General features: G+C 43.6%; 1 protein-coding gene across 2 annotated transcripts in view; it reads left to right on the forward strand.

Annotated features, from left to right (window-relative positions):
* The window catches only part of EGFLAM (EGF like, fibronectin type III and laminin G domains), a 639867-nt gene that overhangs the window by 254584 nt on the left and 371694 nt on the right, over window positions 1-13589 (forward strand). The window lies entirely within an intron of this gene.

A 13589-nucleotide genomic window follows, 5' to 3' on the forward strand; every position in this document is an offset into this window, starting at 1 on the left:
GCATGCATCCTGTACTCCGACAGCCTTTCTCCGACCGCCTAGATGGTGATTAGAGAAAAACAACATCGATAGAGCAGTACAAGGATCTCCAACTGCCATCTGTATTACGATGTGGGTTTCAGATGACCCGACAGTGGTGGTCGACCGAGTGTCTCAAGTCATCAGAAACTATGGATTTAAGATGCATACTCACCCAAACCCACTTCTCTTCAGCAGTCTCCACCATGGATCCCTTCCTCCAGGTTCCCTTTACACCTGAGTAGCTGCACCCCAATGACTATGATCCTGTGGGCGCTGGAATCCTGGTAAGTCCTTATGCGGCATGTATCCCCATTGACTTGACTGTGCACATTCCGCCACACTCCAGCAATGGGGTAAATGGTGCACAAGGCATATCCCCACATATTTCATGCATGTGTGCACAATTCACATGTTTTCTGTGATTTTGTACACATTTGCAGTGACAAATTTGTGAATATGTGATTCACTGTAGATGCAATAGCTGTAGCAGCGGTCGCACTGTAATACAACAGGGGGCAACTTCCCGGTCTCAGCAGCCGGAAAGGGCCCACAAAGGCAGCGGTTGGTCCGACCATCATCGTAATCAGGCCCTTAATATTAAATTAAAAACATATTTATTTTAAATAAAGAGTGAAATTTTTCTGAAAGTTTACATTAAAAAAATCTCTTCTAAAGTAAAACTATATATAAACATATATTATTTTATTATGTATTAACAATTATCAAATGTGATATATAGCTTTAGTTAAAAGTTATTCTAGTTATAGGGCAGTTTGAAATTAGCAATAGGCTTACTTTTTCGTAAATTGGTGAATGTTCCACCCTTCTCCCTTCCATAACACTCCCTTAATGCCTCCTTACTCCTTCCAGAACCCCTCCCATTTAGTAGTAAGAATTCCCCATTTTACATCAACTCCCCCATTCCTCCCACATTGACACCCAAAATGTATGTGTATGTGCCAAGAGAACTCTGAAATAGGAGAGGCGGAGACCTTAGCACATAGGTTTGTGAATAGCATATTTATAGTACTTTAGTAGTCCTATTGTAATATTACTAAACATTCAACGGCCTTCAACTGCCCTATTCAAGCTTTTGTTGTTCCCCACATTTATATATTCACGTATCTTTTATTTGTCCTGTTGTACAGGGAAACATCCTTCACAACGTAACTGGTACCACGCTGTACCTTTACGACGCAGCTTTAACAACGAAAGTCATTGCAACGACTTTCGCTGGAGGGCGCTCTAGGATAGGGGATAGTTTAATTTACTATTCAACACCTTCCCTACTATCCACGCGGACTGGTGTTGGAATAGTAAATTAAACTATTCACTATCAGCGCCCCCCCCCAACGCAAGTCGTTGTAACGACTTGCGTTGTTAAAACTGCGTCGTAAAGGGACGCGTTGTAACGGTACGCGTTGTACCGTCATACATCCGTTGTACAGCCCTCTGATGATCGAGTGGGTCATTTATCTATTCTTAGCTATCTCCCTCCACGAAGTACAATGCTCTGACACCAAAAAGGGTCATGTTCTCATTTTATAAAACTCAAAAAATTAATAAATAAAATACTATCAAATTTAGTGTGTGAACAGGACCCTCAGAGTTTATGTATGACTGTAGTACAAATGGAAGCTCTCTTTCAAATGCTCAATTTTCAGTTTCCCGTTCTAATACAACCTCTTTAAAAAAAGATTTATGGGGAGATGCATGTGTAATTGAAATGCCTGTATATTCCTAAAACTATATTTATATTTACTTTACTTTAAGAATTCAAAGCTGTAACAGATCATTGTATTCTTAAAGGACATCTTCACAAACTCATTCCAGTCTGCTTTAGGATCAACAGCTTTCATAACAAGAAGGAAGTACAGAACTTTTCAGAGCTATTGGGAAGAGAGTTAAAAACAACAACAAGTCAACTGCCTCTAAAGTAAGACATTTAAAATAGAGGTGATAATAAGGAGGCTATGTCAAGTGTTAGTTTTCCAGGAGAGGTATGCAGGGGTATAGACATAGATCAATCGTTAGTTAGCAGTGCTACACAGCAGCCAGTATAACAACTCATGACGAGGTTTCATGTGGTCTCCTCCATTGCTATCAGAGTTGCAGATGTTAGAGAACTTTTACATTTTTAGTACGATGTCAATAGCGCCTTCAAGTATTTAATTTTATTAATACCGTTTTAGCTAAATAAGTTTTGGTTTATCACATTAACATTTGATTCACTAAGCAAGTGCATGTTTAGGCTGTCCTGTTTTCAGTGGTTTTTTTTTAATACCTTAAAATTATTTGTTGTTTCCTGTGGTGTTTTTCCAGTGTTTATAAAACATGGTTTTTCCAGTGATTGGTATAATGCACACAATTGATTTGAAGGGGATCAAATCCAGGTCATTTAGTGTTTTCCCATTAGAGGTGTGTCCAGTGAACTTAAGTTACACTGTTTTAAAAATAGAAAGTCTGTGTATTGTACTCTCACTCGCTTCTCATTATCCTCTCTCACATCTCTTTACTTCCAACTCCCACTCTTATAGGACTCTGGCTGATTGGCAGGGCTATTAATGGATTAAAAATGTAAGAGTGCCATATACAAAGGTTTTAATCGACAAATTCCTAGACAAAGTTGAAGGGTGATTCACATTACTGAATATTATAGGATTGTAGGGGTAGTCACCTGAGACACCAACATAGTACCTTGTGAAATCTTTACTTTTTTAATTACACCAGATCAATTTGTAGCCCTGCATTCTATGGTACCCGAAACTTAATGCTTTAAGCACTCACCATTGCTTTTCTGCACTCTGTGCCTGACAACATTAAGGTGGTGCTACTGTTGTGTGTACATTCGTAGCTTGTCCTTGACAAATGATTCACTTTGACCCAGTTGTGACATTTTAACAGACATCCCATTGTATTCTGTGACTTGAAATGTTGCTGTTGCCATTGTAACAATGGGCTGACAACCACAGCAGGAAAGTGCGGTGGGTAAAAAGCCAGGATTAGCTGAAGGTATCACATACAACAATGGGACACCGTGCAGCTATGAATTGTGTTGGTGTGGAAAGTTTTATGTCATATTTTCACCACTATCCAATGTGCATTGTGACAGCACAGTTACAATAGGTAGTCACAGTACCTTCTCTTTTTTCTGAAAACTGCTTTCTCAAGAAATATTTGCTTATAAAGACTTACACATTAATATGGCAGCACCTCTAGGCAATGTGGCAGCACTGAGGAATTTGCAGCTTCACACCAGGCGGTTATAAGTCATTGCTACTCCAGGCTGTTTGGCCACCCTGAGGCCTGTGAAGCTTTAATCTAGGTGTCTGCACTGAAGAGTCTCTAGCTTCGAACCATTCAGGTAAACCGAGGCTGACCGGCGACACAGAGGCCTTTGCGGCTTTGGGCCATGATGCTATACAGTGGTGTGACCTCTTCTGCTCTCACACTGAAGCATCTAAAAAGCAAAACATATGGTTGCATTGATATCTTTCCAGATAAATGCTGTAGGGATACTCTGAGGTACCCATTAAGCAATAAGCCATGTCACTGCTCTGGTCGTCTGCAGCGATAGGCTATGTGACTGCATGAAAACTCCTGTTGATGAAATTCACAATTTTACAGGGAAGAAGACTCATTCACAATGGCATAGCCATGTGCAGTTGCGCCGCGGACCAGAGACCTAAGGAGCCTACTAAACCTCGACTATTGCAGCCAGAGGGACCATTTCCTTCTTTGCACTAGGGCTCAAGACACACTGGCTTTGCCACTACCCATTCAGCATACCTGGCACTATCAACAACACATCTCAATGTATGTCCAATATTATACATTGAATATAAAACTATAGACTTGAAATATATAAAGTAAAATCATATGACATTTAACATTATTATTTTGGTGGCTCTGTTCAGGTAAACTGTATAAAAAACACTAATGTAACTGATGTAATTCAGTTATCTAAACCTTGTAAAAGCTTTGTTTGCTTGTAAAATGCTTTGGGATTCAAATACGAACACGTTACCTGTATTGCTATCATTATAACTACCACTTCGATGTGAACTAAAGGAATATCATATAATACCCTATACTATAATGTAATTAAATGTTCCTACTTATCCACTCATGTATTTTGGTGCATTTCCAGATTTACGACTGATAAAAATGGAAAGGTGTCAAAATTGTACCCCTCCTGGTAGAAGCGCAACAAGAAAAAATATCTTGATTTCTCCTCGTTTACTCTCTCTAATGCATTCTGATTTTGAGCAGGAAGGTGTCCCCTTTTGCACATAAACAATCCTGCCATAGTGCAAGGGTGCCTGTGTTTGCACCAGGCAGGTACTAGTGCGTCAGTGCAAGGGAGAGCACCATATTTTGGTAAATATTGCGCACTCATGCCCTATCTATTTGATGCAGCACAGTAGCATGGGCCACAAGTATCAAAGTTCCATTTTAAATTCCCTGAATAGCGAATTTTAGGTACTCGCTATTTAGGGAATGCAATTATGGTATGTAAGAAAATAGCGATTCCCTAATAGTGATTCCTACAGAGTTGTAATCACAATTAGGGAATTGCTATTAGGAAATGTTACTCCATTTGTTCCTATGGGTCTAAAGGCCCTTAGGTGCAAATGGTATTGCATTACCTAATTTGCGAAAAATCAATTGGTAATCACAAATTAGGAAATGCAAAAGCGAGGGTGCCCGGGGACATAAGGCCCCCCGAGCACCCCAATGTGCACATGTAAAGCGCACACATGCTTTAGGGGCATGTATACAGTACATGGCACTTTGAAAAATGCATTTTTTGTGCATTTTCGACAATTGCACATGATTACCATCGACTTGGAGTCAATTGTAATAGCATTTCCTAAATGGCCAGTTTGCATTTAGGAAATGCTTGGTACATGTGATTAGGGAATCGTAAATTGTGATTCCCTATTTGGAGTTGCAATTTTAGGTAATCACAAAAAATTGTGATTACCTACAATCAGGCCCTCCAGCTTATCGCGATTTCGCGATTTGCAAAAAAAATCGCGAAATCGGCCGATCCGTGCAAATGCCGCGATATTTAAACAAACGCCCGCGAAATCCGCCGTTTCCGTGAGCTGCCATAATCACACAGTGCAGTCAGCAGACATGGCAACGGGGAAAGAGCCAGAAGCCAGAATCCAAGGCTGCTCCTGCATGCAAACCCCCATACTGGCACATCGAGCAGCCCGCAGCGGTAAGAGAGCCAGCAACCCTGCCAGGCAGCGGCGCAATGTCTGCCATGCTGCCAAGCTCTCTCCTGATGAAAAGGACCGACTCCAGCGTTTCAGCAACTCCTGCAGATTGGGGCGAGGGCGGTGATGAGCTCTGCCTGTTATCTTGCTGGTCCGTGAGGAGGTGCGATAAGCGGATGCACACGCCTGCAAGGACACGGCACAACTCACAGCAAGAAGGGAAAGCTGTAGAGACCCCAACCGTAGAACATGGCAGTCGCGTAATAGACCATCAGCTGGCCTGAGACGAGCAGTGACTGTAGCACCACTTAGTGGCCCCTTGCCTGCAACGCACCCAGCTCACAATGACCTCGCCACATTGCCTTCACTCCATTTACCAGAGGAGGGTTGCATTTTGAAGGAAGGCAGCTGAAGGGTTGGTGACTGCCTGCCAGCAAGAGTGGCTGTGTATGGCACCACGAGGCATGGTGAACTCCCATCCAGACCGGCTGAAGGGGATAAAGGTAGCCAACACGCATGGACACTAAGCCCCAGCCAGCACCGGCACCTGCAAACCCCAAAGAGCTGCCCCGGCCTGAGTGCATGGTGGTATCTGAACAATAGCAAGGGATATTGGACATGTCTTTTCACAACACCAGCCCCGGGGAAAAGTATGTACAGCATAAAAGGCCTATGCAACACTGGGCAAAGCACAAGACAGCATGGCTGGCAGTGCCCCTGTGTGAACTGCTCCAAAATAAGTGAGAGAGATAGAGCAAAGCCCTCCGTTCAAGGCTTCACTAGGCTGAGCCCCAGCACCATAATTTGCAACCCTGCACATCGAGTCATCCCCAGAAGAGAGCTAACGGCGCTGCAGCAGGAAGAAAGCTTCCTCGTGAAGCACCTACAGCCCCACACTGAGGGCAGAACTCACAAATAAGTCTTCACCCACTGAAGTGCCCACTCAGGAGGAGACTGCTCTCTGCTTTTACCCGCAGCACCAGCACAGGGTGTCCCTCCACGCACCGGCACTCTCAGTACATGCTTTTCGAGGGAAACAAAGTGTCTACATTGTAATTAAACCAAATATACATGGCTTCATGTTGTTAAATAACTAAAAAAGCTAAGATATCTGTGTTTGTTGTAGGAAAAATGGCCAAATAAAATGCCGCTAAATTTCCATATTTGTGCCGCTAAATTTCCATTTTTGTGCCGCTAAATTTGCGAATCCATGCCGCTATATCCTGTACAATGCACTGGCAAAGCATTTCATACATCTTGAAAGGCTATTTATCATTCGCAAACAGTCAAATGAAGCGATTCACACCCTTTGCAAATGTAAAATAGTTTGATACTTGTGGCCCTCTTATCTCGCAGCATTGCATTGCTTCAAATTTTGATAAATCTGGCCCAAGTGTCCATTGCAGGGAAACGAGAGAGCTCAAGCAGGCACATGACCTTATCCTCTCAAATGATTTTTCAAAATAAAAAAGAATCATCTTTTTATTCCTTCTATAGCTTGTCTTTGTAAGCATGCTGATCTGTGACTGGAGTAGGGTGACCTACATTTGACCTCAAGCGTTTTTCCATACAAGTAGCCAGAAGTCTCCCGGGTTTGGCTTTTTTCGTGTTGCACTTCTCTGGCAGAGGCCTGTTTGTAGCATCAGTGACTGGACCTCTTTGTGTCATGAGAGGACGCTGTGAACAAAATGCTTCAGAGGAAGAGGAAAATATCGCATTTTGTAGATTCCTTTATTCCCTCCATCGTGCTCTTTCGCTCTTGAACTAAAGGAGATGGCCCAAAGGAGGCAGCCGGCAGGAAATGCTACTAATCATCCCCGTTGAACTCTCAAGGACAGTCAAAGGAATGCTGCATTAGTTACTGTGAGCGCTGCAACCACACTGTCTGCCTAAAGCCAACGACTAATACCACTGACAGAAATGCTCCTCATGGTCCCAGATGAATGCAATATTGTACTGGGCCATGGTACCCGCACACTACTGCCATCGAGCCACTTAAATACCAAGGGTAGCAGAAGTGACCTCAAGCACCCTTTAACCCTGACATCACAAAAGTGGCCACATGCCTCCCTCTCCACTCCGTAGCATCCTCCTGTTTGCTGTTGAGGCTTTGGTGGGAAAATACAGAAAACAAATAGGCCCTGATGTTTACGGTCACAAAGTTAAAACTTGAGCCTGTGCGAATGCAAATTAACTTTTTTAAATGTACCAAACCCATATTGCAATTTAGTAACATGTTACAGAATCGAAATTATGGGTTTTAGAATAGTTCAGAATCGGTATTTGGAAGGGGCATGTAAAGTTTGTCCCTTCCAAAATACAGATTCTTCAGCTTATGTATTAATGTTTTGCTACCAAAATCCGATAGCAAAACATAATTTTTTTACCACCAAATCAAAAGTCATGGTAAGCATTTGAAAACGAGAAGGGGTCCCCAAGCGGCCCTTCCCCTTTTTGAATGTCAACATAAATTGTTTTTTACAAACAGGCAGTGGTTCTTGGTAGAAGTAGTAGATGTTGGTCACCCGCTTGCCGAGCACAATCGGTTTAAATCCATTTGTACACACCTACCGGTGTCCTGCCTCATCTCTGCAGCAACAGATCAAAGTTCCCTTAAGTTCCTCACATATCAGCCTTCTCCTTAAACTCCTGTTTCCAGAAGAGTGTGCTGCAGTCACTTTGCTGTTTGTGCCCCAAATGTTTCTAAACCAGCTCCCGAGGCACATCAGCTTCTGTTCAGTTGACTTCTTTTGAGGCTCTTAACCAGTGGCGGCTGGCATGTCCCTAGGGTGGTAAGGCAGGTGGAAAAAATAAATACATTAAATAATATAAAACACACTTACCTTCCTGCAAGGAGTGCAGCGTCCTCAATCATCTTCTGTCCTTGAGGCAGGCTCCCAAACCAATCCTGGGCTGCTCTCAAGCTCTCAATCAGCATGAGAGCAGCACCCTGATGGAGGGAGCGGCCTATCTAGACACTCCAGAGCACACAGGAGGCCCGCACTTACTCTCAACCCAGCTGTGGTAAGACAACTACGTTGAGGGATTTAAAGTGCACATGTCTGGTCGGCCGCCGCAAGACTGCCGGCCAAAGAGAAATGCAGACTTTAAATAAGTGCAAAGACAGCCTATCCTCCTCCCTGCTGCAGTTCAGCAGGCTCCACCCCATCATGACAGGTTTGGGATGTGGAAACAAATTAAATGGTAATAAATTAACTTCATTACCATTTTATTTTTCGTCTGTGGAAGCATTTCAGTGGGGTGCCGCTCCTCCACTATAACAGAGGAGCTGCCCCTGCTCTTAACATCCCTCTCTTTAGGTCATTTCACTACAAGCACACCTGTGCTTTAGCAGTAGTTAACTAGCACCTTGAGGAGATTAGGTTTGCAGTGTCTAATTTATAAACTACAAAATGTATGTCTCACACTAAATAAACAGATGAATACATGAATAAAGTGTGACAGTTTTCAGAGAATGCAACCCATTCCCACCACTTAAAAAAATCCAAGGAAATATTTTACTCTACAACTTACATTCCACAAAAATTGGAAATGGAGTTTCCAAACCTTTGTGAACTACTGTTGTCAAGAGAAAATGTAAAATACTGCTTTAATGAATTAAAAGCAAACTGGATGAGGCCTTCAAACGCTGACTTAGTACTTCAGTTTTATCACACCATTACTCTCTGAAACAGATTGGAACCATACTTTTCTGTTGGTATAGTCATAAACCATGTATGAGGGTTAATGCCTTAGGGGCTAGAGTTATAGTAGAAGACCATATAAGTGTTAGATAAGTGACAGACAGCCATGTTAGCTGAATATCTGCATAACTTGGATTTGTTACTAAATCCTCTTTAGCAAAGTGAACTGAAGCATTCCTTGCTGATATTATGAGGAGTCTCCTGTAAGTTAGCTGCCAACTGCAAAGTAGCAGGTGGCAGAGCATTCTGTAAGAGGTCATAAGAGCATGCATAAAAACAATTGTCATCTGCCCATAACTTGATACACTATTTTCTTACTGCTAAAAAAACATACAATATGTCGGGAAGCCAAAACTCTAACACACATTTAACTCCTTCGCCGCGGCGCGAATTCAGCTGCGGTGCGGGGGGGCTAGGGGGTCGGTGTGGCGCTGCAATTAACACCATGTGGGGGGAGCGGCAACGTTCGTACGGCTCCCGGCCGTCATGAGCACACGCCTACCACCGAAAAGGTTAATGAAAAAATTGGAAGCAGCTCAGCAAATAGTAAACAGACAATTGTCTTTTCAGCACACCAAAGCTCTCACCCAAAACAGCCAGTTGCAGCAAGTACTACTAAAGTGCATGCACATTTGCATGGTTTATCTACATTTTCCTCCAAATCAAGTCCATGGAGTGCAAACATGTGACAGAAACGTTCAGCAAAACATATCTAATGAGCAGTTGGCAGGATCTTCTCAAGGAGAAAATGCAAGACATTTTTGAAACAGAGATACAACACATGAACACACTGCTGACTTCCTTAATTTCTTAAGAAGGTGTATCTGGTTCACACTATTGAAAGCAATATTATGCTGTACAGAGAGATTCCAGAAATGTGCAATTCTTCTACCATGGATAAAATGTCTTCTAGGCCTACTAGAGTCATGAAACATAACAAGCATGTTGAGGCTAAAGGACACTTCAAATTAATTTGATTACGACATCCATATCTAGTTACAAAATAAATATATCAGCTGTGCTATACAAATGAAAGGGGACATTGACATTAAAGCAATAGGAGTACAAGATTATGCTTTTCAACATTACCCACTCAATTTAGGGCAAATAGTATCCACATGTAATACCTTGATGTCCCCTCTCTTCCTTAGTGTGATAGACCCTTATGTTTCCTCATTATAATTGTTACTACCTATTTTTAGCACTTCATACCCCTAGTGATTCATCAAAGCACAGATTTAAAAGGACAAAAGAGTGATGGATGGAATTCTTGAATTAATCTCAGTCGCTGGTAATCACTGGGGCCGCATCCCTGTCCATCGATGTTTGTACTCATTGCCATCTTAGTTTGGGTCCAGCCATATGCCAACCAGTCTTGACCCTGCTCCAATGGGAACAGTCCAGCCCGAACTCCCAGGCCAGATACTACCTGAACCACAACGCAAGCAACCCAGCAACGATTTTGCCCTAGTTAGGTATAACTTATTAGCCACGGTATAACTTGGTTTCAATGACACTATATGCACTGGACGCATGTATAGTATACCCGTCCCACTTAGAGCAACACACTAAAGTATACAAAAAAGGGATGGATGGAATGGTTGAATTAATCACTTAGGGCTGGACTGTTGCCAATAAAGCAGGGTCAAGACTGATTTGCATGTGGCTGGGTCTAAACTGAGGTTGCATGGTTTTGTAAAATATCGATGATCTGGGATGCAGCCAGCGTAATTACGTGGCTGAGATTAATTCAAACATTTCATCTATCAATTTTTTTGTACACTTAAATGTGTCGCTTTAAGTGTGATGGGAATGACCTTTTGTGGGTCCCACGCACACGGTGCATACTGTGCATACTATTGTACGCTTTAAAGCACAGTGTCGAGCATGTAGCATGCTGCACTGGTTGGGAGTGCTAAGGTTGGAAGGATGTTGCATTTGCAATGCAGCCTATGCAGCATGCGTTTTGTTGTATTGCATGATTGACCTGAGAAGTGCTCTTTTCTTGTTTTGTGTGGCAGTGCTTAGAGTGGGGTTTCCTATGAGGTTTTAATTTTGTGTGACAACCAAACCATTAAGCTTTTTACTGTGCTCATTGACACAGGTAGAGGCAATATTCTATATGATCTTGGAGTGGACTAGAGATCTTCTTGGGTGAACTGCATTAGAGGTCATTAGTGATGCAAGCTTTTGCAGTATTAACAAGGAATCTTTTAAATGTTTAGTCTTGAATCTGGTCAGGGACCATATTTAAACCTGCGGTGATGGACTATATTAAAATCATACAAGATGCCAGCTGGTTGTATTCTAGTCACAACTTTTAATGTTTTGTAGCATTTATCATAGTGACAGGGCTACAATTTCTTGGTCCATTGGAAACATGGCATCTCTATATTGTGTAAATTTATTTTTGGACGGTTAATGATGGGTGTCCGAATGTTTAGGATTTCTTGCTTTGGTATTTTTGGCTCTGTGAGAGCAATCATGGGGTAGGAAGTAAGTTCCAGTCTGCTCTGATTACTTGTAGCCATACACAGGTGTTATGATCAGGGCTCCTTAGAGAAATAAAAGCCTATCCAAAGCATGCACTGATTAAAGCTTTGCAGTTTTTAGCACATCTTAACTTTGCCACACAGTCTCTACTATACAGGTAAATACCATGCAGGTAAGTAAGCATATATAATAGGTTTTAACTTTTACTTCAAATCCTGTCCCATATAGTGGTTTACCACCCAGGTATTTTTTAAAGGACAGTTTTTAGGTCTCGCCTTTACCATTCCGCAGGAATGGGAAATGGGGAGAATTCAAGTCGGCAAAATCCTCTTCAAACCACGGGCTTTCAGCCGCGGTTTTCTTTAAGTTCACGTGAATCACGTGATTAAACATGCACGCGCATCGGCAGCATTTCTCCTGCAGGCTCGCAAAAGGCTCTCCTCCCTCCCCACATCAAAGGCATCAATCACCCTCCCACAGGCTTCCCCAGTGCTGCCCGCCCCCTGCTTCACAGCCAGGCCATCTGTTCCTGCCAGACCTCTCACACCTCCGTCACAGCATGCCTGTGTACTTCAAAGGCTTATCACTTCACACGGCCGGCCGCAGGCCGTGCAACCAGAGCACTTCAGTTGGTGTGCAGCCCCCCTCCCAGCACTGCCTTGTTACTCTCGGCAGCCGTGAGTCCCTAAACACTTTTTATATTTAATTAGCAGCAGCAGCATTTCTCCTGCGCCAGGCCACATCAAAAGCTCTGTGCCACTTTCACCCACACAGCAACACTTACAGACACGCAACGCCACTCACACCCACGCAAGCCCACTATCATCCACGCAACACCACACTCACCCACGCAACGCCACTCACTCACTCACTCATGCAAAGCCACTCACACCCACGCAGTGCCACTTTCACCCACACAGCACCACTTTCAGACACGCAACGCCACTCACACCCACGCAAGCCCACTATCACCCACGCAATGCCACACTCACCCAAGCAACGCCACTCACCCAAGCAACACCACTCACACACGCAACACAACTCATCCACGCAACCCCACTCATCCACGCAACGCCACTCATCCACGCAACGCCACTCATCCACGCAACGCCACTCATCCACGCAACGCCACTCATCCACGCAATGCCACTTACCCACGCAATGCCACTCACCCACGCAACGCCACTCACCCACGCAATGCCACTCACACACGCAACGCCACTCACACACGCAACGCCACTCACACCCACGCAGTGCCACTTTTACCCACACAGCACCACTTTCAGACACACAAGGCCACTCACACCCACGCAAGCCCACTCTCACACACGCAACACCACTCACACACGCAATGCCACTCACACACGCAAATCCACTCACACCCACGCAGTGCCACTTTTACCCTCACAGCACCACTTTCAGACACACAACGCCACTCACACCCACGCAAACCCACTCTCACACATGCAACGCCACTCTCACCCATGCAATGCCACTCACCCACACAACGCAACTCACACACGCAACCCCACTCACCCACGCAACGCCACTCACCCACGCAACAACACTCACACATGCAACGCCACTCACCCACGCAACGCAACTCACTCAAAGCCACTCACACACACGCAGTGCCACTTTCAACCACACTGTTCAGTGCACAATAGGTCTCACAGTAGGAAAGTTGGAGCTATTGGTTTTGTAAATGACAAAGCCCTTTATATTTTTAAAATGAAAACAAAAATAAAGGGCATTGTTATTTGCAATTGTAATAGCTCCAACTTTCCTACTGCGAGACCTATTGGCAACGCCAGTGCTTGTTGTGTTATTTAAATGCAATGGTTTGGATGCGGGTAGAGGGAAAGGAAGTTTAGTGTGATTTTAGTGTTAAAAGGGTGGTTAGAAATAAAGGGAGGTAATTATCATTTTAGGGTTAAGGGGTGGGTTGAGGTAAAGAAAGGTATAGGTACTTTTAGGATTTAAAGACGAGTAGAGAAAATGAGAGGCAAGGCTGATTTGATAGGTTTTGGGTGGCTACGTAGAGGTAAAGGGGTAGGCTTTATCAGGTTTAGGAGTTGGTTGAAGCAAAGCTGGTGATGCAGTTTGTAGGGTTTACAGAAAGGTAGGGGAAAAGGGAGAAAAA

Source organism: Lissotriton vulgaris, chromosome 3_1 (genome assembly GCF_964263255.1).
Source record: "Lissotriton vulgaris chromosome 3_1, aLisVul1.2, whole genome shotgun sequence".
NCBI lineage: Eukaryota > Metazoa > Chordata > Amphibia > Caudata > Salamandridae > Lissotriton > Lissotriton vulgaris.